At 35.6% G+C, this 26,035-nt stretch overlaps 1 long non-coding RNA gene across 2 annotated transcripts in view; it reads left to right on the top strand.

Annotated features, from left to right (window-relative positions):
* The first annotated feature begins 12,900 nt into the window (after window positions 1-12,900).
* LOC147827677 (uncharacterized) overlaps window positions 12,901-26,035 on the top strand; it is a 38,022-nt gene continuing 24,887 nt past the window's right edge. For both annotated transcript variants that reach the window (XR_015452007.1, XR_015452006.1), the window contains exon 1: window positions 12,901-13,414. This is a non-coding gene — a long non-coding RNA (uncharacterized LOC147827677). The remainder of the gene's footprint in view (window positions 13,415-26,035) is intronic.

The following is a 26,035-nucleotide window of genomic DNA, read 5'->3' as shown; positions in this document are numbered from 1 at the left end:
TCTCCATATTTATATATATATACATATTTCTTGGTACGGGGGATCAAACTTGGGACCTTGCATTTGTGAGGCAGGCGCCAGAATCACTGAGCTAAATCCCCAGCCCCTCTTCTCCATATTTATGAGAGGGTAAGGTTGAAGGTGGTGATTATAACTTTATTATTTGTTTCTACCAAGTATGTCTTTTTCTGCCTTTTACAATACCTTCATCCTTTCTTTTTTCTGCAGCCCAAATCCTACTTTTGTGTATTCCAAGCTAAATCTGCCAAATTTGGAGGTTGATTACAGTGGACTAGAAAAGAGAACTGAAGCATATGTATAATTGTAAATATTTACCTATCTGTACCTGGAACAAGTATCAAGGATAGCAGTTGCTTATCAGTGGAGTGAACATAGTCAACTTACTTTACCTCTCTAAGCATTAAATTTCTTGTCTATAAAATAGATGAAGTGTTACCTCCTATATAGATTAAATATAAAAAATAAAATCTTATAAACTTGTTAATCCAGCTTTGGTACATTACAAGTGCTCCAAAATTTAGTTATTATTGTTATTAATAATTTTATTATTAGTGCCTAGCATAATTCCACTCAGCAAGAATTCATAGAAGTTAATCTAAATTTAAATTCCTATAAGGCCAGATCACTTCTCGGCCTTTTGGCTAAGATCAAGTGTAAAACCCTACAAGGCCAGGGATTTAGCTCAGTGGTTTTGCTGCCTGCTGTGCAAGCACAAGGACCTGAGTTCGATTCCCGGTACCAAAAAAAAAAAATCCTATGATCCCATGAGTTGGAGCATGCTGAGTTGGGTGGGAAATCAGGGACTGAGGATGCCACAGGTGTGGAATGGTTACTACTGGTAATGTCTATGTGTTTAGAGAGGTAGGACATCAGCAGCTGGAAAGAAGTCTACCTGAGAAGGGAAGATGGATGTATGAAGAGTAACTACTGAACCATGTACTGAATAGAGAGCTAATTGGAAGACATAATTAGGAAAGCCTTCATTGGGCAGAGAGATTTACTGCAGGAAATGGACTGCTTTGTCCTGACTCAACCCTTCTGGCCACACTCAAATGTGAATTATCAAGAGGTCTGCATTGGAGAGATAATCACACCTATTAAACAAGGAAGCCCACTACATTTTACCTCAAAAGAAAACTGTTGAGATATCAAAATGGCAGAGTACCGAGTGGTAGCAATTCAGCCTCTCTGTGACTTGAAATTCAGATCTTGGAAAATAACAACTTGGAGAAAAAAAAAACAAAAGAAAAAACAGAGAAGAGAGATCCAGAGAGGGAGGGAGAGAGGGATGGGGGGGAGAGAGAGAGAGCGAGCGAGCGAGAGAGAGAGAGAGAGAGAGAGAGAGAGAGCACTGAGAATCAGGAAGGAACTGATATGAAAAACTAGGAGAAGTTGAAGAGACAGAACACAATGCAGAGATGGGAATGAAACAGTCTTGACTTTCTCTGCAGCCTGATTCTGCCAAAGCAAGTAGAGCGCTAGGGGTTCCGGGGAGAAATGCCAGCTACAGACTGGGCCTGAAGTTTTTGTGATCTGCAGGGAAAGCCTAGAGTTTCAAGAGTCCTTCTGACAGGCAGGCAACAGTTGGAGAGTGACCCCAGTGCAGGTGACCACCATATCTCTGGAGAGAGTGCAGAGTTGGACACCATTCTGGGAAAGGGTTGAGTGTTTGAATCTGAGACTCAAAATTGCTGTGGTACAGTTTCACTTCAGGATTCCCAGCTTGAATCCTAGTTGAGAGACAGCCACAGGAGACAGCCCCAGACAAGGAGCAGGCTGGAATGAGACCCTTTGAGGGGTCTGAGCTCATCTGGGAAGGAACCCCTTTGGCCAGAGGCCAGGCCTGGCTTGAGTTGCTCTGTGGTGGAAAGTGTCTGCAGTGAGTATAAGAGCCCTCGCCCAACTGCCTGTACTTAGCACAGATTTGGGGTCTGATTTCCTTCCTTATCTACTGACATGAGCAGGGACACATCTCAGGTTGGACATTGCTACAGCCTGGGTTAATTGAGGGGGCCTCTGGAGTACAGGTGCCCCTCACAAAACCACAGGCCTTCAGGGTGGGCAGACAAAACTGAGAATCGATTCCATCTAAAATTGCAGATTCAGAAAGGAAACCACTCATTGAAAAATAGAGGTTCTTTTTTTTCACTCTTGATTTTTCTTTTTCAGTAGTTTCTTGGGGTTTGGGGAATTCTTCTTTGTCTTTTTTCCTTGGTTTTTCTTTAATTTAAAATATCTTTTTCTTTCTCTTTTTCCTACATCTTTATTTTTTTTCACTCTTTGTCCTTTCTTTTCTTTATTTCTAGTCTCCATATTATTTCTTTTTTCTCCTTTTTATCTTTTATTTTTTGTTTCTTGTTCATTATTTTTCTCGTCACCTTTACCTAATTCTATAAATATCCTTCTACTATCTAATAGGATCGCAAGGTTGCTTTTATATGTGAAGCCCAAAATACAAATAGAGAGCAAAATAAAAAATAGACAATAGAAAATAGTGAGATGGATCTTTAGCGTTTGGGAAGGGAATCAAGACATCAGAGAAGACGGGGGAGGGGAGGGAAATGGGATTGAAAAGAAAAGATGATTTTGATGTGCCTGTGCCATATGTACATGCACCGAGTCCCTGTGGGGAACATGATCCCCATGTACCACAAATATGTACCAAAAAAAAAGGAGAAGGGGGCCAACAGATGGAAGTAGTGGGAAGGAGGAGAAGAGAAAGGATAAAAAGAGAATTAAGATGTGTCAAATATGTGTGTATATGTGTATATATATATATATATATCATACTCATTTTCTATGATGAATGCAATCATTATGTACTATACATGTACTAATAAAAAAATTAAAATCCTATGTAACCCTTGTAGGAGATAACAAGATGAATAAACTGTGGTTCCAAATTGAAAAGAGATTAGGATTTGATGGGGTTGAGATACATGCACAAACTAATCATGTTATTGGGGAGAGGGGATGGTAAATGCTATAAATGAGGTACAATTCAAATGTAATGGGAGTGGGCAATTAATCAGAATTGGTTGAATCTAGTAAGGCTCTATTGAAGAGGTACCATTTTAATTAAACTGTGAAAAATAAGCTAAGGTGAAAGAGACAAAGATGAGGGAAAGCACTGCACTTTGAACATACAGCAGGAGGCATGAACCCGAAGAGATTACAAAGAAACTATTAAATAATCATTTCCCTTCTGTATTATGATTTATTACTTTTTATTTATATACTTATTATTGGAAATAATTCACATTAGAAGAGAAAGGAAAGTGCTGTAGGGAATATTATGGATCCTTTCCAAAGTATGTTGGCCAATAGGAATTCCAGGAAAGATTATCCTGTGGTTATGTTATTTTGATATTGCAAAACATTTTGCTGTCTTTTCAGGTTCTATAAATAAATTTGCAGCCTAACTACTTAACAGATGCCATATATTATAGAGTTTTCTTAAAGCACAGACTCAATTTTTATTTCCAAAATTCTTCATTACACAAGGTAGGCTAAATTATGCTCCAATAAAAAATCAACCTCAAAATCTGCCTTAGAACAATGAAAAAAATATCTAATTTCTCAATTATGTGTATTGTGTGCCAAGCAGTTCAGTAGAGGAGGACACCCTGCTCATTACTGTCACTTAGCATCCTAGACTGACAGAAGTTTCATCTGGATTATACTTCAGCAATGCCCAAAGCAGGGAAAGAGAAATGGCTTCCAATGGCTCCACCTGGAAATGTCACACATCACTCCATTCATGCTTTTTTGTCCCAAGAAGCTCACATGACCACATATAACTTAAAAGTTTAAGAAAGCAAGACCTACAAGGACGTTGACAAGGAGAAAAATATTTGACTGACTGTAAATAGGCCAAATGACTACCATGATTAGATTGCTCAAATGAAATCATACTGCAGAACTTCTCAATCTTTAATACATTAATGTAAAATGCAAATCTCCCAGATGGTGTTAGAGTAGGCAGACTGTCACCATTATTTGAAACTAAGACCCTTTTTTCTTCAATAATTTCATAGTACCAGTGCTTCGTGGAATTCATATTAGGTCATTTTTATATATACACTAAAGGCTAGTTGTAATTGTTTGTACCTAGAAACATGAATTGAAACAGGATTGAAATTTATAGACCTGAATAGTTTGTAAAACAGTTTGCATTCTCATTAAGACTATAGATAAAATAAATAATCACCATTCTTCCCTATTTGTTGAGAACTTAGTGTATGCTGATTCTTGTATTCTGTACTTTTTATACATGACTGTCCAACAGGGGTGAAGTTTTCTATTACCATTTACTTTTCAGAAAGCAATTCCAAGAAGATAAATAACATTACTAACGTTTTTGTACTTGAGAAAATGGGAGCTCAATGAGGTGAATAGTTCACACCAAGCTTCTCCAATAAATAGTGGTGCTGGGGTTTGAACCTGGGCCATAGAAACCCTGAAGCAATGTTCTTTTTGCACTAGCAAGGAACGGGTATGCTCTGATCCTCTCTGTGCTAACTAGTATGTCTGTCAGGGGTTTCCACAGAAAGAGAAGAAATAGGATCTCTCTCTCTCTCTCTCTCTATCAGTCTCTGTCTCTCTGTCCATCTATACTGAGAGATTTATTCTAAGGAATTGAATCACCAAATTATAGGAGATGATAAGTCCCACATTTGTAGGTAAACATGCGGTCTGGAAATATAAAGAGTTGATATTGTCATCTTAAGTGTGACTTCAGTGTGGTAGGCCAGCAGGATGAAAGCTCTGATAACGGCTGTGTTATAATGAGAGGGAGAATTTCTCTTCCACCTCTTTGTCCACATCCTTGTCCTCCTCTTCCTCCTCCTCTTCCATGTCCTCCTTCTCCTTTCCATCCTCTTCTTTTTCTTCTATTCTTGCTCTTCACCATTCCAATTAATTCTATCCTAAATCACAATAAAGCTGTCAACATGCTCTGACTTGGCTTCCACCTACTTTCACCCATTCTCAGCACTATGTTGAAGGATATGGCCTGATTAGCCCCCTTATTTTGACTTCCATTTTCTCTTCATCTTCCTGTTTCCATTTTTTCAACTCCAACCCTTTCTATTGCAGGAGTTTGTTTTCTTTCACATATTGAAATAATTGATTTCTACTCAGAAGCCTAATGTGTAAAACTGATAATCAAATCTGCTCTGGTGAGGTTTGGGTATAGATCCTGGGACCCCTAACTCCAATCTGCAACATACACATCCCCGAGCTGCTATGTTTTTATCAAGGGCAGTAGAGGGAGCCCAAGCCAACATGGGGCTCCCAGAATGCCTTTGGGTGACTCCTTTAGCACAGCTTCCAATCTGAAACTGTCCCTATAAATGCGCTTTAGCTTCATCCCAGGGCCCATACGAATGTTCCTACTCTTGCTCTGTGAACATTTCCAGGTTATTACTGGTGACTGCATTAGAGATTGTCATAAAGTACCCAATATGACTCTGTTCTGAAAAAATTTACAAGACCTGCCCTAGAAATACTATACTTTGGATCAATGAGTTTTTAAGTGGCTTAGTGCTACAACAGCCCCATAACCATGTGTCAAACAAACATAAGAAAAGCTAGTATTTTTTGTTTACACTAGTCATTGCTTTCTTGTACTAATAACACATTTATTTCAACCATGCCTCACAAAAAGATGATGTCAAAAGGTCTGTGGACTATAGTTTAAAACTCCTAGTTTAGAAATGTTTGTTTTGGTAAACAAATGCCCACATCTCCCTTGAAGAAGTAGAAAATTGGTTGTTCCAAAACAACACAACTGATTTAATCACATCATCATTAAAAAGTATTCCTGCTGTAAGTTCTAAGTTAATCCTCTCCCCCATTTAAAATTATATCAATATTTTAGAAAGATGGATTTTTCAAAGTTAATGCACATGCCACTAATCACATTCTGAGAATAAATCTACAAAACAGAGGCTTTGTATTGTGTGGTCTATGACATGGCATAAATATTCCTCCTCTGAAATGTCAATCAAGATCTTCTAAACAGGACATAAACTGTAAAAACCAAACTCTTTCATTATTCACCTTTCCTATGTCAAGTCTTGTTTTATTTAGACTTTAAAAGTTCCCTAGTCAGGTGTCTTGTCTACACATACTATGCACTTGATCCAACATAAATTATGGGCACTGCTCCTAATACCACAGTTAAAGCAAATAACAATGCTCTTTTAATAAAAGGTGCCTTGGAACTCTGTGGCTTGTCCAAGCTTGTTCTGCTAAGTGGTTCTTGGCCTGGATTCTTCTATAAGTGCAATAATGACAGTTATTAACGGCTGGTACAGTAGCCATTCTAAATTGATATCTGAGTGAGTGGACACATCAGGAACCTGAACAAAGAACCGTCACTCAGGAATCAGGAAGTCATGGTGAGTCCTACAAACCTGGTGTCTTCAAGCACTACCTAAAGCAAAATTCCCATTTTAAAAGTGTAGCCAGGTCCAGCCATGAAATGAACCTTGTGCTTGACAGTGCTGCTCTGGAATGAGCTGGCTGAGAAAGTAGAATTTTAAAAAGCTCCCACTCTTCACAACTTCTGTACTGCTTTCAAAGTCTTTCTCCTATACTAGTAATTTTTCATCAAAGTTTCTCCGTGTATCAACATATTAATTTACCACATCTTCTAATATATTTATGATACCTCTGTAGAATGAACTAGACATAGCAAGGCTACAGTAAGAAAACTAGGAAGAATGTGGTGATGAAGATGATAGTGAGGACCTTTTGAAGGTTTTCCTTACTTGCTTGCTGAGACTCATTTTTAGTGCTTTACATAAATATACTAGACTCACAATTGTGCAGGGTATTTCTTGCACAGGGGAGGCAAGATTTGGGGTAAATTAGCTGAATTGTAGCCAAAGTTTCACTTACTATGCTGTGCACTGTAAAGAAAGGAACTGTGAGCCCAGAGGAGCACCTTTATCTAATTTCCACAATGTGCTCTGGCCTAGTAGCAGCTATGTGTACCTGAATTTACCCATTTTTATCGCCTCAACAATACTTTGGTGTACAGTATTATTCTCAAATAATTTCAAATATGATGCAACCAATGCACAAAATTTCATGAAATCCACAAGAGCACAAGTGGTGCATTAAGATTTGAAATCACCATTCTGCACAGAGCCCAGGTGCTGAGGAGCAGCAGCGCTGGGTACATGGCCAGGGCTGCATCAGCTATTGCCCCTTTTCTCCTCCAATGACACTGAAAACACTTTCAGTATCATCTGCATCCTTGTTCATGCCCACCTTGCATCCAGAGTAACCTGCATTTCACAAAGGTTCTATGATATGCTCTGAAACATATCCTAAAGGCTTGCTGTTCTTAATATTTGAAGTATGCTTTAAGGGAGAGTATGTCACATGCATCCAAGTACATCCAAAGAGAATATGGACATTAACTGTGGAGAGAACGCTGGTTCTGTCAGGTAGTTGTAAGAAAACAGAATGCACTTTTTGGCTTTTTATTCAACAGTCTCAACCTAACTTATTCATGCACTATACCCAGATAGCTGTCTGGATGCACTGAAATGGTTTGTAAATCTTGGTGATAAGTGGTTTTTATTTAAATGTAAAAATGATACCTTTGTCCTCAGATAGTTGACATTAAAAGGTTTCTATGTGGAAATAGAGCAGTAAGAAGGACATCAATGTGACTTCGCCACCTTGTGGCAGCAAATTGATTTTCAGGTACTTTGGATTACTTGTTGGAGAATTTTAAGGGTTTTCTTGCTGTTGATTGTATCACTAACTCATTCCTGAGGGACGGATTTCTATGTGAATTAAGCCCTGAGAATCAGTCTCTTTTCATTCCCGAAGATGTTCTGCATTCACAATTTTGCATGGCACATTAAGCACGTCATCGCTGACGGCCAGTACTACTCCATTTCCACTCCCTCAACCTTGGTGGCCAACAGCACAAAGCCAAGCATTAAAGCAAGAAGGAGTGTTGTACAAACCTCAAGTGAAAGCTGCCTAAAACCTATTTTTGGATGCTACATAGGTGTCCCACACTAAAATGTTACTTGCTGAGAAAATGTGTTACTACTGGGAAGTAGGTTTAGCTCAAACCACAATTAAGCATTTCTATTAAGACTTCCCACCTAGCAGCACGCTGGACTCCATGCCCTTTGATGGCTCCAGTTGTGTCAAATCATGATGGCTCCTCTCAGGAAGAATCAGAAGACACAGCACCTTAGAAACATCTTCAATTAAAAATCCATAACAGGTTCACAAGGAATGAGTCTGGGGAAGGAAAATGCTTACAGAGAAAGGTGAGCTTCTTCCACTCAGGTCTTTGGCAAACACAATCATCTCAAGAAGAGAAGTCAATTAAAGTTTAAATATACAATACAAAACAGAACTGAGAAATAATAAAACTTCAAAAGCTGTGTTATATTGTGTTAATACCTGAAATGTTTCAAAGGTATTTCAAAGTAACTAGAATGAGTACTTTTAGTAATTTATAGGAATCAAGGAGATAAGGCCCTTAAACATATGTACTCATTCTTGGCAAGAACAGGCTGTGGAAGGGATTGATTTTTTTTTTATCAGAGAGGAGCATATTTAAGTGAAGAGTGTACATTTTTGAAACCTCATAGACTTGCCATTGTGAAGTTTTTAATATAATGTGAGGATATCCCTCCAACTTTACAGGAAGGAAGTGAGCTTAAAGAAAAGAAATATCAAGCAAAGATGTCTGCAGAGGAAAGCAGGCTATCTGAGGTGACTGTTCTGTATCTTGAGAAAGAGAAGAGAATAAATTAGGCTAATATCTGAAGGCAAATTCAAACCACTTCCAGCTATGAAGCAAAAGGGCAGGGACCTGGATGTTTGACAGTCCAAATCAGCCCCTCTGGATTGAGGTGTCTGAGAATAACTTAACTGAGGAGAAAAGGCTTTCCTATAACTTGGTGATAAGCATGTCACAACAAGAGGCTTTTGGAACACAACTCTCCCAAGGCATCTCTTGCACAATTTGCAGGCCTAGGAGGGGTTTCCACAGGAGGTAAACCACTTCTTAAGGATGAGAGAAAACTAGAAGGGTAAAGAATAGAAGCCATCACATGAGATGAATCAAAATTGGAACTCACAGCCAGACACTGAAGACTATAGAAAAAAAGCCCCAAGGATGTGAAAACCTATTACTGTGTAATAAAAGACTTCTAGCCAGAGAGTCTTAGAATAGATAAAAATGAAGCAATAATTAGCAGGATTTTAAATATCCCTCTAAAATAAAGTACAAAGATTTTCCTCCCTCAGGAGGTCTATAACTAAAAATGGACATAAAACTGGGGGAAAATTCTAAGTTTCCAATTGTCTGAGTGGCAGCCTGAGTAATTTACCAGATCTCTGGGAAGAAAAAGAGGAACTGTCCAAATTTTCAGTCAATATTTATCTCTCAGGTTAATAAATCTTGCTCCTGACCTCAGCAGAAGTCAATACCTCCTGATTATTATATGCAGGCACCTCCTGGGCCTTTCTATTTGCCCAGACTTGTCATGGAATGAGTCACCAGGTTCCCAAGAGCCCCTCTCTTAGGTCATGGGTGTAGGCTGAATAATCACTCACATCTCAAAGGTGTAGGCAGGTTGCCAATAATTGGTGCCATGGCTCAACATTTATTTGAATCACTAATTCTGATGTGTTTGCTTTTCCATTTTAGGCTTTGGGAGTAGTGTTCAGAGAAGAAGTGGGCTGAGGTATCCTTGTGAAACATTCAAAGGCAGCAAAAGGAGGAGCAGTATGGGAGGTACTGGAGAAGAAAATACAGAGTTTAGGCAGAGAGAAGATCTAACTTAGAATCCTATCTATATCATGGAACTACTGTGAGTGAATCACCAGGCTCTTTGTATTCCCACTGTTGCCCTGTTAAAGAGGGCATATGCCTTAAATAGTTTTTGTGGGACTTAAACAGATCACAAAGAAGAAAGTGATGGCCATTTAAATCATATGCAACACCATCTGTGGAATCCTAAGAAGAGCCTGGGTTTGCGCTGGTCCCAGCAGTGAACTAATTGAAAGCAGAAAATGGAGCAGATTTTTCTATCTTCTTAGAAAAAATAAATTACAAAATTTCATCACAAGTGTGTTTATCTGATAAGGACATTGCATTTAGAGAAAAATATTACAGTGAATAAGAGGATTTGTGTTTTCTTCTTATTTATATCTTTTCTCTCATTTTAGTGGTTTCCTCCTGGAATTAGACATTTTGGCACAGAAGATGATCAAGTTTGATGATTCTTTCCTTTCGCCTTCCTCAAAACAATTTTTTATTTAAGAAATGCAAGGATACCAACATCTGTATAGTTCTCATTGGTGCATTACATTGAATTGAGGATTCTGATTTTGTCAAGACAGAGATAAAATAGAAACATGTTGCAACTAAGCCAGGTTATGTGTTTTGTTAAGAAAAGCCTATAGAAAAGCAGCAGTTCACCAACTGAAGTGGAGCAAAATTCTGGTTCATTAGTCTGTTCCCCAAATGAAGCTTATTGGACATTTACACTTTGTCCCACCACAGTAACAACAACAACAAAAAAGATTGTTGATGTAAGAGAACAAACAATGAGGTTTTGTGTGTACTTGTTTGTATTCTCCCAAATATGTTTAAAAGGTACAAACATTTCTTTCAATGCTAACAATTTGTACTTCAGGAAGAAGATATCAACTGACTGGTAGAGAGCTGGAGAGATGAGCTCTAGTCCCCATTTAACCTCAGACTCCGTAAGACTTTTCACCTTGCTGTGACTGCATTTTCCAGGGATAGACCATCTTCCCAATCCAACCTTCCCCAACATATGAATGATAATTTAAACATTACTCATTTGGTATATTTTCTTCATGTTTTGACACATGGATCTCTTCCTAGGACTACTTCCATGTCTTTACCATGTGGCAACTGGCTTCCCTCAAGGTAAAATCATTGGCTAGAGACTAACGAAGAAGAAACAGTATCTTTTACCACCCATATTTGGAAATTTCATAGTATTACTTTCTATAATACAATTACGGAGCATCAAAATGGTTCCTCCTTTTTATCAGTACAAAATGATGCTATGTATACTGATAGTCCCTAACTTACAAGAATTTGACATAGAATTTTTCAACTTGATGTTGGTGGGAAAGCAATATGCTTGCTATGCTTTCAGTAGAGACTGCGTTTCGAATATTGATCTTTTCCTAGGTTAGCAATATTGTAAAATACTTTCTCAAGATGCTAGATAATAGCAGTAAGCCATAGTTTTTAGTCATGTGATAGCTGAATAATAAACTTTTATAGAATTATATTCATTAACTTAACATATCAATTATTGTTTTAAATATATGGCTTTCATTTTTCTATTTTTAAAGCAGTATAATATTAAAATTTTAAAATGCATAATTTTAGCTATTGAAATATTACTCTTTTCTTGTTTCAATTTATAATAGTACAGTTGGGAATGAGCTGGCTGAAAAGGTATAAAACTTTGGACTGCACTATAAAATGACAATTCCTTTGGGGTGAATACATAAGAATTTTTTGTCAGAAAATACTAATATGAGGAGTGTACTGTTGATAAACTGTGCTCTTTTATATACTTGATTACTGAGCTTTCTACTCAACAGAAAATAAAATTGTTATACTCTCTCCCTGTCCACTACCAGGTGGAAAACTTTCTAGAAAGGATTTCATTGAATTTTTAATTATCAAGTTTTGTTTCTGTAGAACATTCTATGAAAACCAGGCTGCTAGTTGTTCTTTTAGAAGCTGATTCTTCATCCTAATTGTATTAATTAACATTTATTTAGCTTTTATTTTGGTGCCAGGTAATTTTTTGAATGCTTTGTAAGCATTATCTTATTCAAGTCTCTTAACAATGTGTATGAGCTATTGATATCTCCATTTTTCAAACAAGGAAAATGAATCCTAGAAAGTTTAGCAATTAGCCCGAGTTTCAGAACTAGTACACTCAGCAACTGGGGCACCGACTACATGGATCTGACTCCAGAGGCTGACTCTGTGACCACTACTACCAAACTTGCCTGAGGTTGAGAGTGTTTGAAGACATTTTTTGTATGTAACAAATGTAGGAGGCCTTCAAGATCACAGTAATTTAATGCTTCCTTGTGTTTTGCTTTGTCAGTGTAGTCTGTCAGTATTAATATTTTCAAAGACAGATTTTATGTGCATAAAAGATTATTTGAGGCTTATTAGAGCTAAAAATATATCTGAACTATTAGACTTAAAAATGTAAAAGCTTAGCTCTTCCATAATCTTGTATTTATAAGTCTAGCAAATTTAGCAATCACTTTTATGAGGCCTTTGATTAATGTTTAGTTCCATTTACAAACTAAGTTAATTAAACTCCCTTAAACATTTTAAACTAAATTTATAAATTAAATATATTTGATTTCTTATTTAGATACTTTATATGTATGATTTAAAAGCAAAAAAGTTCCAGAATATTTAAAGTACTTCTGTTGCCTCTAATAAATTAGACCTAGAAATACTGTGAAATTTAAATTCTTAAACATTTTAATACTTTACAAATTTATGGTAATTACAGTAGAGGCTAAATAAAATTTCTTCTTCTTAAATTTATAAGCTTAACCCAATTACATATTTACACATTTTAAATTGAATCATAAATTTACCTATTTTTAATAGACCAAAAATTCTTAAAAATTACGCATATCCAAAACTCAAGCAAGCTTTCTTAACATATGCATATTAATACTGTTTGATTCTCTCAAATATTTCTTTAATTAATTTTAAACTTTTATGTACAGAAAACATTTATCTACTAAGGAGGCAATTCTTAGATCCTTGATAGTGTTAGGATCTTACATAATCAAGATTGAGTATCAAGAAACATGAGGTGACTTACTGAATTAATTGAATCTTGAACAGCCCTTCAACCTTGAACCAACCTTGAACCATAAGTAATAAAGCCCTTTCTTTATAATGTTACCCAGTTTGTAGAATTGTGTTATTAGCAGGAGAAATGAAAGTGCCTTTTTTGATGATAAAATGGTGTTGTGAGTTGCCAGACATTTGAGATAATTCTTCCTTTCTGTAAGGATGGTCTTGCTGCTCCTTCTGCTATTCTTTTTTTTTTGGTACCAGAGATCGAACTCAGGTCCTTGCACTTGCACAGCAGGCATGTGAAACCATTGAGCTAAATCCCTGGCCCACCTCCTGCTATTCTTGTAACCATGGAAGTCCACCAGCAGACACTCATGGCAGACTTGGATCTGCTGGTCAATAGAGCAAGGGAGAAAGTTCAGGTGGACCCTATAAACCTATCTACAAGAAGACAAAGAGCTTGAATTGTGTCCTTTTCTGGTCTTTACATATAGAGGATTCAGAAGACACAGGGTAAGTTTGCATATTTAAGCAATAATTAAAAGTATCAAAGAGTCAAATTAAAATTTCTTAGTTCTGTAGTTTTCATCCATGTATGTAAATAGACTAGATAAATAGATAGATAATAAATAGATAGATATGATTTGTATAAGGGGTAATATAATTTGGGAAGGGTGTCATAGCCTAGCAACATCCTCTAACTACAAGTTGTACTTTCCCAGGTTTAAAATAAAAATGCAGAAGTTTTGGTACATGATCTAGAGGCATTTCAATAATATCATTTACTCCTGTATGATTAGATGGCTTTTCAGTATCCTTCAGATGTGTTCTCACTGGAGAATTCTTTTCTTCTCAATAATGATCACAAAAAATCTTAATTCAACTCATCCATACCTCTGGTTAACTAACATTTTGCCATATTTCCACTGGCTTTGGAATCATTGCAGCTTAATTACTGATTTGTTTTGAGCTATGATTCACTGTGAAGTTTTTAAAATCAGTAAAGATAGCCAGAAAGAGCTGCCACTTAGTACAAAGGTGTTTCTGCAGCTTCTTAGACTTAAAAGTTGTTCTGTGAATTTTTATAGACAAACTAAATGAGGTTGTTTATGAGAAAGTTGTTCTCAAAGTTAGTAAAGGCTTTAGGCTGGAACTTGGCTGCTGATGGCAAATGCACAAGTAGATGTAAATGTAATTCAACCATTAAAATCTAAACCCATAGAAGCGAGGAAATTCACAGTTAAAGGGGGAAATGGGTTGTGCAGTACTTTCTCCAGCCGCGAGGCACAATGGGGTGTATTAAGGAATTGGAGACACCCCATAGTGTGAGGTATTCAAGGCATCCCTCATGTTTCATCCCTAACTTGCAGATTTCTGAGCATTTATAAAATTGAATATTCCTTGTAAAGTACCATCTTTTGGGAGGTGGTTAGAAAGGAAAGAAACTTTTGTGTTTTTCCTTCATTATCACTATGAGACTAAGGATGGAGGTAGGAAGGTGGACTCATATTGCATGAGAGAATTTGGGGCTAGAAATCTGAAATATCAATGTCCTTGCTGAATTTTTCTCCACAATTTCTTATATTTGAGCGTGCAGACCTCAGTTCAGGCAAAGCTACAGAACAAACAGAGACTTAGCGTAACCCAGCATGTTCTGTTCAACCCAAATGTACTGAGTCTGATTTCTTATCAACATGGGAGCTATTTGGAACAATGGAAAATTGTTTCCCATTTCTACTTTTTGCCACTATGAAAAAATAAAATCTCTATTTGACTTGGAGTGAGTGAGTGGTTTGTGGTAAATAGAAAAGCTCAGAAATGACCTATTAATTCCCAGGTTGCATATATTTCTTGGTTTGAAAAAAACATTTGAAATATATATTTCAAAAGTCTCTTGATCTTAACATACTTTTTAGATTATCTAGTAAATATAATAGCTCAGCTGAAGGCAGAATCATTTTAGCAGTGGGTAGCCAGGAAGAAAGTCTTTCTATGACATGAAAATATAAGATATTGAGGAGACACAGAATATGTGTGTGAATGTGCATATAACTACATTCTATTAAAAAATTCTATGTACCTGCATTTTTGTCTTCCAAACAAAATTTTAACAAGCAAATGTGTGTGTATCACAATTTAATTTCAAAGTAATCAGGATAAGAGAACCTAACATTCAGGGAAGAGAACATCGTGAACTATGAACCAAGTATGTTATTTATATCATGTGAATGGCTATATTTTTAATAAGCTAAGAAGCTTGTATTAGCCACCACTATGATATAAACATATGTTTATATGTATTTAAATTCTTAAAAATGGCTCCACCCCATCATCTATACCAAAAGAAAAATGTTTATAATAGAATATATATTGACTCCTGCTTTTTAGTCAATAATAAGATTTATTGTCCTTCTCTTTGGTCAATTTTAACCTCTTTGGGTCAACAAATCTTGATATTGATCTCAACAGAAGTCAATACCTGCTTATTACTTATCTCCACATTTAGATGCCTATGAACAATTCTTATGGTCATTCCCTCGACAAGGAACAGTGAATACAGGCTGTCTACTTTCTATACAAGATGCATTTTTGAGGGTTTCGTATACGGTAAAAAACTAAAAGAGGAAAATAGATTGGTAGCAAAATCTGTAATTATACACTAGACAGGGGTTTACGATTCCCTTGTTTTTTAAATAATAAAATAATGATTTCTTATCTTAATTATTCTCTGGTCATTTCCTACATCAAAGATAATTAGGCAACATGATATTTTTCAACACCTAAAAAAGAACATAAGAATTACTTTTAACAGTAAAATTTTAATGGGTATAAAAGATTAAAATTCTATAGTGAGTCAGTTACTTTAAAAACAAGAAAAACTAGACCAGTGACACATTCCAGAAATTACTCACGTGTCTACCAATTTCTAACATTGAAATGTTGAGATATTTGTGGTGTGAAATTTGCACTCTAGCCAAAGATATTCTGGGTTAGAAACTAATCGGCTGTAGGAAAGGGATTTTTGTTTGCTTGCTTGGCAACTGAAAAGAAATGAAGATCAAGGAAACAGCCTGGTCTGGAGTTTTTAATGAATGCAAAGCAAGTCCTACCAAAGGCAATTATTAAACCATCTCCCAAAGTTGTTCCACTTGCGAATGCAGTCCTGATTCTGTAAGACCTCTAGGTGTAAAACAGTACCATCAGCCTTCTTGTCAGCCTCACCTGTTGAAATATTAAAAAGGAAAAAAAGAAACACCAATATGTAGAAGCCCAGGGGCAGACAAAGCAAAATATACACAAAGCTGTAAGGAATTAATTTTTCAAATTCAATAAATAAACCTCCATTCCATACCTATATTAAAATTCAAAAAATAATTCTTAAAATTAAAATTCAGTGATTCTTTTGTTGTGCTCTTGATGCACTTTGCCATCTCCAGATTGATTCAAAAACATCATAATGTCCATATTTAAAACTTACATCTTGAAGCAGCAAAATGCCAATAAATAATAACAAAAAGGGAAGAAAGAGACAAATGGAGCTGGCTGATGCAGATCACTTTATCACTAGCCCAAGTTTGCTGCTGCATGGTTCTGTTTTCTAGAGAGTATAACCGTGAATCAAATTTGAAGAAACTAAAAATTGAACATTAGGAAAGAAAAGAATACTTAAGTTCATAAAAATGTGTTCATTTCAAAATTTTGTAAGCTGTTAGAATATTTCAAAGTGACTTTCTAAAAAATGTGAACACATAGCCGCTACTAACATGTTGATCAATTTTTACAAACTTTGTCTAAGAGAGTTAATTTTTTTCAAACTGTGCCATTAATTTCACATTGTGTGTCTTGAATAAGTTCATTAGTTTCCCTCACAAGCCTTAGTGTCATTTGACAAAATAACCTGCTCTGAGGTGAAAAATGAAGTAGAGAAAAAAAAGGCAGTTGTTCTACTGACTCCAAACCCCTTTTGAAATTAATTTAATTACTTAGTTTGTGAGTGTAGACAGAACTCTAAGATCATCTTGTAGGTACATTTCTCAATTCTTTCTTAGCCCTACCATCTAGAATCAGAAAAAATATGATGTGATCATTTGTTTTAATCAGCATTCATTACTATGACAAATACCTGAGTTAATCATCTTATAAAGAGAAAGGGCTTGTTTTGGCACACATAGTCTTCATTGTCATTTGGCCTCATCACTTTGGGCTTTTGATGGTACATCATGGTGGCCAAACATGGCAGAAGTAAATGATTCCCCTTAAGGTTGGAAAAGAGAATCTCGGCCTGGGGTCCCATCGTATTCTTCAAGGGCATCACCTCAATAATTGGAAGACCTTCCATTAGACCTCATCATTTGAAGATTTCCACCACCATCCACTCACCAAGCTGAGCACCAAGCCTTTAGCACATGAGCCTCTGGAGACATCAGATTCAACGACAGCTTCGAGCACAGCCATTCAACTTTCCAAGGATGGGCATGTAAAGACTATATGAATGGGACATCCATAAAATGACTATATTGCATGATGTTTTAAAGATTAATTTGTAATAGACTTAGGAAAAGTGACAAAGAGAAATGATTTCACTAGTTCATAACAATTGACAATTTGGATGATTAATTCCTTTTTAGAAGAGAGAGGGACTATACACTGTAGGATATTTAGCTACATCTCTGGTCTCTGCTTCACAAAATGTCAATAGTTCCCCCTTCCAGTTGTGACTACTAAAAATATCTGCAAGCATTGCCAGATGCTCCACTGGAGACAGAATTGCCATGCTGAGATAGATTATTATGATGTATGCAAGTAAAACATCAAGAAATATTGTGAAGTCATTTATTACTATACTCATGATGGACTAAACAAATTTATGGTTATTTTGTATTACTGCAAGCTTTAAAAAAACAACTATTAAGTCATCTCCTCAAAATGATTTATTCCACTTATGAGGCAAACCTTAGTTCCATAAGATGTCTAGGTATCCACAGAATCATCAGCCTTCTATTACCACAGAAAAGCAGTCCTTAAAGCCAAATTTAGAGTCCATATGAAGATTATAATCTGAGAATTTTAGAACAGGAAAGAAATGTAAAGAAAAAGCTTTAGGCAAACATTATTTTTCTTAGAGGTGGCCATTGAAAGCCACATTATGTGACTTGCCCAACATCACATAGGCAGTGGCAGAGATGAGATAAAAGTTCAAATCTTTGAACTCCAAATTCAACTTATGTCCTCTATTCTAAATTTTAAGTCTATTCACTGTAGTAGATCACAATTTATATTGGAAAGCGCTCAACCCTATTCATTGTAAATTTAAAGGGAAGCAATAGCAGAGATAAAATTTGCATCAAGTTTTTAAGAATAAGACCTATCACTTTATAATCTCAATAATTTGTCTAGACTTGGCCTTTAGTATTGGCATATTCCTAGTTTAAAAACTTCTATTACCTTTTGCTTGTTTCTTTTCTAGACTCACAGTATCTAAGCACTTTCTCAATCTTACTGATGCCTTTTCTTTATAGTCTTTTTGTAAAACAATTATTATCTGTCCTTCTATCATCTATTTATTTCTCTATTCATCTATCTTCTATCTATGGACTAATAATCTAGGCCACACTTATTTTGCTATATTTACATTTTTCTTCATCTGTTACTCAATGTACTTTGCTTTATACCACCTAAGAATACTTTGTACAATATTTATTTCATGAATCTATCAATAAATAATCTTCATTGGAAAATTCCTGCATGTAGGAAATATCCTAGGTAAAATGAATGAGTGAAGGTGGTGGGGTGGATCCTGAGAAGAGGATTTGTAGCCAAAGAAATGTTAAGACAGTGTTCCTAAATCTACAAGTTTATATTTCAGTTGAAATGCATGCTTCGGTAAACTAAAAAGCTTAATGTAAGAGCATACATAGATGCAAGTAGGTAACTATTAATACTTGACATTTGCCATTTCAAATTCTTGAGATGATTTATACTTTCTGATTTCCAGTTCAAAGATGAATCCTACTGGTAGCTTGAAAAGAAACAATTGTATCAATGTGTTAACCTTTATAATCTCATTTGTCACAGTCTCAATAATTTATTTTCATGTGTACTTATTACAGTAACCAATGTTATAGTAGCAACAACCAATGTGTTATACAAGCTGATAACTTCATCTGCTTTTTTCTTGCTTTCAATTAGATAAGCAGTTCTATCACATGCTCAGGTTGAGCAATGAGCCCATAGCTAGGACCATTCTGAGAGAAAACATCTAGTTCTGCACAAATTTCTCTCCCTGATCAACATTTATTTAGGTCTGTTTGTTCACAAGTCACTTCTGGTTTTGTTGGTGGTGATGGTGTTGTTGTTTGTATGTTTTTCACCTTCATATTAAGATGGAATTCAGGCCCTTAAATATAAGGTGGCAGGGCAGAACGATGTGAGATTGTGAAAGTCTAAGGGCCTGTCAGGACTGTCTCAATTTGGCCTAAGCTTGGATAGTGATTTAGCATTGCCTTGTAGTAAGAGTTCTTTTAGTTAAAGTTATACATTCCCTCTACTTTAAAGATGGTTGAGATTGTCACTTCCGTGTCTAAGATATGTTCTATTTTGATGGGTCATCCTTACATTTTCTAGTGACATCTCCTCTTGGTAATAACATTTTTATCGTGGGATTAATGATTATATACAATTTTAACTCTGCCCTTGATCACATTTGATTGGCTCAAGGCTTAGAATTGAGTCAGGTTGTGTCACTGGAACTCGTTCCCTGACATTTGAATTGTAACTGGCACTTTCTCCTGTAACTAAAGATGTTAAATGGAAATGAATGCTTCTGCCATAGAATGGAATCAACTGATATACCCAAAGAGAAAGAAAAATGGAATGATCAATAAGAAGGAACACTGACTTGAGATAAGGAGAATCAATCTCATGGCCACAAAAGTCCGGGCACTTCCTATGCCACAGGCATCATTGACATTTTCATAGTGTAGATTTTCTTTGATTCTCTAGGATATCCCTTTATTCTCTCAATAAATCTTCCTATTTCTGTATGCTTTTCAGAAAGTGTCTTCTGCCACTTATAATTAATACATGTACAAGGATACAGTTTGTACTTTGCAAATACATGACAGAAAAATGTAGTTTTGAATGGAAATCAGTCTAAAAGCCTTGAATAGTTAATCAGCCATTCTGCCCTATGAACACACAAGCACACACAGAAGGTGCTGAAAAGTAGGTGTATATAAAATGATATTTTGTCCTATGAAAAATAAAGGCCACATGTGTCAGAACAACTTTTTTTATTTTTTATTTTTATTAGCATGTGTTTGCTGTACATAATGATTACATTCATTGCGGGAAGTTGGTACATATACACAGCACACCTTGCTTTCTTTTATCCCTTCCCTCCCTCCTCTTTTGTCAAAGATGTTTATGCCTGTTTCCTATAATCTACCTTTTGTTTTGCTCTGTAACTTATTTATACTTTGGGTTTCTCATATAAGAGAAACCATATTATATTTGAGCTCATTTGTCTGACTTATTTTACTTAACATTATGATCTGAAGGTGTATCTATTCTCCTAAAATGATTTCAAATTTATCCTTCTTTATGGCAGAGTAGTACTCCAGTGTGTATGAATAGTACATTTTCTTCATCTATTCATCTGTTGCTGAATGAATATAAGCTGCTTCCAAGATTTAACTATTATAAATTATGTTGTTACAAACATGGACATGCATGTATCATTGTAATATGATATCTTTAAATCTTTTGGAAAGATACCTAGGAAAGGGAATAGCTATGTCAAATGAAGTTCCTATTTTTAATTTTCTGAGGCATCTCCCTACTGGTGGAGTTTTTCATGGAATTCCCATAGTTTTCATTTCCATCAACAATATAAAAGATTTCACTTTTCCACCCAGCCTTATCAGCATTTGTTATTATTTCGTTGCTTGGTAGTAGCCACTCTTTCTGGAGTAAGAAGGAATCTCAGTGTTTTAAGTTGCATTTCCCTAGTAGCTGGAATGTTGAAATTTTTTTTTTCAAGTACTTCTGAGAACAATCTATCCATTTTCATTGCCCATTTGTTGATTGAGACTTTTATTTTGGGGGTCTAATTTTCTTGAGTTATTTACATATTCTAGATATATTTATATATTCTATTAATATCTAAAATATATTTATGTATTCCATTAATATCTAGAATGTATGTATATATTCTAGATATTAGTCCTTTGAGATATGGCTGGCAAAAAGTTTTTCCTATTATGTAGGTTGTCTCTTTATTCTGTTGTTTTCTTTGCTGTGCAAAAGCTTTTTGATTTGATATAGTCCCATTTGTTGATTCCTGATATTATTTCTTGTACAATTGAAGTTCTGTTCAGAAAGTCCTTGTCTACGCCTATGTTTTCAGTAGTTTTACTCATTTTATCTCCCAGCAGATTAAATGTTTTTGTTATAATATTTAGATATTAGATCCATTTTTATTTTATTTTAGTCCATGGTGAGAAATATGAGTCTAGATTCAATCTTCAGCATGTGTATGATCAGTTTTCCCAGCACCACTAGCTACAGAGCCCATTTTTTTCTCCAGCATATGTTTTTTGGTCACCTTACCAAAGACCAGATGGGCTTTTTTTGTATAATGTATTCTGTTTTATTGTTCAAGATATATGATCTTGTGCCAGTATCATGCTGTTTTTATATACGGAGCTTTCTATTTTACTTGAAATCTGAGATTGTGATGCTTTCTGCTTTGTCCTTGTTGCCCAGGAATTTATTTTTTCTATTCCAAATTTCTTCTGATTCCAATTGAATTTTAAGATTATTTTCTCTACTTCTGTGAGGAATGTTGTTGATATTTTTATTGGAATTTTATTAAATCTTTATATCAGTTTTGAGAGTATGAACATTTTGCCTATGTTGGTTCCATCTATCCAGAAACAGGGCATGCCAGTCCATTTTCTAATGTCTTTTTCAATCTCATTTTTGAGAGTTCATGCTTCTTATTTTTTCCCCATTCACTTGCCCGCCCTTCAACCCCTCCATCCCTCCCTATTTATAAAGACTTTGTTTCTGTTTTTTTCTTTTTCTCACATTTATTCCTTTCCCTTCTTTCCTTTCCCCTACCCCTCCTACTTCCCCTTCCCCTTTGCCCCTTTTCTTCCTATCTCACATTATCTCTTATACCTTTTAGTCTTCATTTACACTTTAAGTTTCTCACACCAGAGAAACTATTTGGTATTTATACATGTGTGCTCTATTTATTTCTCTTGAGTATGGCCTCAGTGTGCATCCATTTAGTTATTTTCTAAATTTCTCTGTTTTCTCATTCTTTATGACTGAGTAGTACTTCATTTTATTTTTTAAAAAACACATTTTCTTTATCCAGTCACCAGTTGATGGGCAATTGGGCTGCTCCCAAGTTTTAGCTATTACTAACTGTGCCACTATAAACATAGGTTAGAGCACAAACTCTTGAGCCTGCTGTTGAAGGCCTCTTACCAGCAGCCCCTTACATACCAGGGGTGGTACTCTTTATTATTGCAAAATTCCTCTCTGCTCATTCTCAGTCCAATTTTTTTTGCCATGTTTCCTTCCTAAGAGACACTGCTTCTTCCCTTATTCCTCAAAAAACTCTTGATTGTCCTTCAAAGTCATATTATCTTCTACTTTGTGAATTCATGAGTCTACTGAGTGTTCTACAGTTTTTGAAATCATACACCTTTATTTTAATCACTTTCTTAACATTTACTAATTGTAACAAATATCTTTAGTTAACTATTTCAGAATTAATTTGGTTTTAACTTTTCCTAGAAGACTATACCTAAATACCTTAGCTCTTTGGAGGTGAGGACCATGCCTATTTATTTATTTATTTACTTACTTACTTACTTTGCTAAGCCCTCTGTCTGCCCTCCCTCCACTGAAAGCAGTCCTTCATAGAGCATATTTTATTCAAAGTAACATGTATAAGAATAAAATATGATATAGTCCCTAAGGGAACAAATTATATATTTTGTTTAAAGAGGCATTAAAAAGTGAAATTATAAAGCTCACATTAGCAGAAGAGTTTTAAAAAGTTTTAATCGCCAGCTGCTGCAGATACAAGGATAGGTATTTGGTAATGAAAGCTGAATATAAATCTTAAAGAAAAGGAAGATGTAAGTAAATTTGCAGGAATGATGGTTACAGGAGAGAAAACAGCCAAACCTTTTTTAATGTTGTTCTTAAATGAAGTCTATGTTTCCTCTCCCTTTCTAGACTGTAAACTCTGTCAGGCCAGTGGCCATGTCCACCTTGTTTATCACAGTAAAGCCAGTGCATGGCTATCAATTTAGAAGTTAATGTGTCTGATATGAAGGAACACCATTACAAATCCAGAATACATTTTTGCAGTATTTTAAAGAAGTCATATGCAATGTCCAGTATTTCTAGAGTTGGTTGAATTTTGCTTTTATAGTTGGGGGAAGAAACTTCTAGCCATGGAAACTAAATTCACATTTGTTGCAAACAGGAAAACTGAGTGATATTAATAAGCCATTCTGATAATACAAGGAGTGACCAAACCAGTGTGGAATAGCTGGCTCTGGAACAGTGCAGGTGATAGATGCAGACATAAAACTAATGTGAAGAGTGTATATGGAAAAGATTCAAAGTAGAAACAAAAAGAGATGTTCTCCCAACTTCTCCTAGTTAGGCTTTATTGACATCTTAGTGAGCAAAGTATGATATTTTTTATCAGTCAGCTTTTTGTAGGTTGCACTTCAGAAACAAATGGCTCTCAACTCTGTGTAGGTTAAGATCACTCAACTCAATCACATTCCAGTTTGGCTGCAAGTCCAAGGAGGCCTTGCTCACCTGCTCTTTATTCTGAACCCAGGCCAATGGAGAAGCTCTTATCTGAGATCCTGCCAAACTAGGGCTGCCAAATTTAACAGACAACAACAATTTTCAAAAAAACTAATTAAATTTGAATTTCATATAAACACCAAATGATATGTTAGCAGAAATATATTCCATACAATATTTGTGATATACTTACCCCCTTCTTCCCCAAATTGACATTTTTAGGTATTCCAATTTAATTTTTTAACCAGTGTTAGATTCATTAGAAAAAAGAAAAATTCTGTGACCTCAGGAAGACCCTTATGTCTTTTACTCAAAAATGGTACTTGATGCTTCCACTTCCACCTTGCTCATTAGCCAAATGAAGCACTTGATTGAACCTGATATACCATAGGGTAAGAAGCATCATCCTTCCTCACAGACAGACCTAATGAGGAGCTGCAGTATTATGACGATGATGCTCTCTACTCCAGGCAGCCCTCTGAGCCTGTGGTTTGTGCACCTGCTGAGTCAATCACTGACTGAAAGTGTGTAGGGAAAAATGCCTGTGGTAAGTATGCACAGCCTTCTTCTTGTCACTGTTCCATAGGGAGTACAGTTTTACAACTATTTACATAGCTTGTACAGTGCACTGGGTATTATATATAATCTAGCAATGACTTCAAGTACATGAGATGATGTGTGTAGTTTATGTGCAAACACTAAGAAGTTTTGTATAAGGGACTTGCGCATCTGCAGCCTTGGTCACCACTGGGGGAGGAGGGTGCTCTGGGAATAGCTCCCCTCTGATATGTGGGATGACCGTACAGCACCAGCTGATGAATATATAGTTCACTTCATACTATGTGAGGGTCATTCTCCAATGACCTGATCATGAAAAGCAATTCAAAGGACTCCTTAAGGTAGTGTTCAATAGCTGCAGCTGGAAGGCCTCTGCAACATCTGCTGTCCCTTGTTCTCTGGACTTTCAGGGGAGCAGCAGTTCTTGGAACTCCTGACCAGTTGAGGGGACCACTTCAGATTGACAAAGAGGGACCATTTTTGTTATAGTGATTGAAATGAATTTCTTTGTACATTTTCATTTCCAGACTATTCTTTTGTTGTTTTTTTTTAATGGAAACAAGTCTTTATTAAGTAACTTTTAATATCAGAAAAATAAAACTCTTATAATTCTCTTTACAGCAAATATATAATATCAGTGCTTTGGCCATCTTAAATTAAAGGCCCTTTATCATAAAATATATGGTTTTAAACTTTACTCAAATTGAATTTATAATCCTTATGACTTCCCTACATATACATAACAAAAGAGTATAGTAAAATTAGCAAATACTAAACTATATTGACAATTTATCATTCTTAGTTTGTGGTTTTTAGAAACACTACACACACCTAATATATGTCAATTCCTTGGCTTATTAGTTGCAGTGTACAATGCAACAAAATACAAAATACATGCTTGGTGAACATTTGTTCATATCTACAATATAGCAGCTAGAGATTAAGTTTCAATACTGACATTTAACTAACCTACAAGCAATTAGCATTACATCATAATATGCCATCAAGGCAACTTTTTTATACTGAAAAAATCAAAATAAAAACCATCATTTGTAAACTTTTACACGAAATGTAACTCTTCAAGTGGAAATAAAAAATAAAATTTGTCTATTTACTATTGAATACACATAGGATTTCAATTTGCATTATATTGAGAAAAAAAGCTCTTTTGTGTTGGGAAAATAATCCTTCAAAAAAATAATTAGTAGAAAAACCCACCAGTATAATGTTTTGTCCTTTCAATGCCAGCACAAATTTGGGAACATACTGAGGATGAAGTTATAGACATCCACAGGTGAAATGTACAAGTATATTTTAAAGAAATCTTTCCTTATGATTGGAAACAGTTTTGAAATGCAGTAAACTGATTGGAGGTCACAGCTACTTTCGTGAACTATGCCAAGGGCATTATTATCTCCCTCCCCTCCCCTACATAACTAAAAAATAAAAATATATTTGTAATGTGCAAGACAAATATGGATTGAACATAAAATGTTTCACATTTTGTTCTATAGTCTAAAAATTAATTAATAGCTTGATCAGACTAATGAATGCAATGTTCGCATCTTCAGTTATCAGCCAATAAAGGTCCATCCCAAAGCCCTTCCTGAAATGGGAAAACCCGGTGGCCATTTCCACATTCACGAAGGGAGGCAATGGGTAAGAATTCACAATTGAGACAATTGCATTCCTGATCCTCTGATCATACCAGCCTTGAACACATTGGGCAAG

The sequence above is a fragment of the Heterocephalus glaber genome, unplaced genomic scaffold (genome assembly GCF_053883595.1).
Source record: "Heterocephalus glaber isolate CG9 unplaced genomic scaffold, H.glaber_assembly_v1.0 deba00001442, whole genome shotgun sequence".
Lineage (NCBI taxonomy): Eukaryota > Metazoa > Chordata > Mammalia > Rodentia > Bathyergidae > Heterocephalus > Heterocephalus glaber.
This window is presented reverse-complemented; position numbering and strand designations above follow the sequence as displayed.